At 71.5% G+C, this 221-nt stretch overlaps 1 protein-coding gene across 1 annotated transcript in view; it reads right to left on the minus strand.

The window, feature by feature from the left end:
* The window catches only part of LOC121660557 (nuclear receptor subfamily 2 group F member 6-like), an 8,623-nt gene that overhangs the window by 7,856 nt on the left and 546 nt on the right, over nucleotides 1-221 (minus strand). The gene's annotated exons all lie outside the window — the stretch shown is intronic.

Genomic DNA, 221 nt, shown 5'->3' on the forward strand with positions numbered 1-221 from the left:
CTGGGGTACCCTCGAGCCGCACTGGAACCCACTGGTTTCTACTGGGGCACCCCCATCTGCCCACCCCACTGCTCCCACACCGAGGCCACCACGCCGCCCCAACCGGGCCAGCACCGAGGTCACCGCGGCTCCCCCCGGCTCCTTTCCCCGGTTTCCCCCCCGGCCCTTCCGGAGCCTCTCCGGTTCCCCTCCCCGATGCCCAGAACCTCTCCGGTTCCCCT

This window comes from Corvus kubaryi, unplaced genomic scaffold, assembly GCF_017639235.1.
Source record: "Corvus kubaryi isolate FWS band 111438036 unplaced genomic scaffold, C.kubaryi_AGA036_p1.0 36550, whole genome shotgun sequence".
NCBI lineage: Eukaryota > Metazoa > Chordata > Aves > Passeriformes > Corvidae > Corvus > Corvus kubaryi.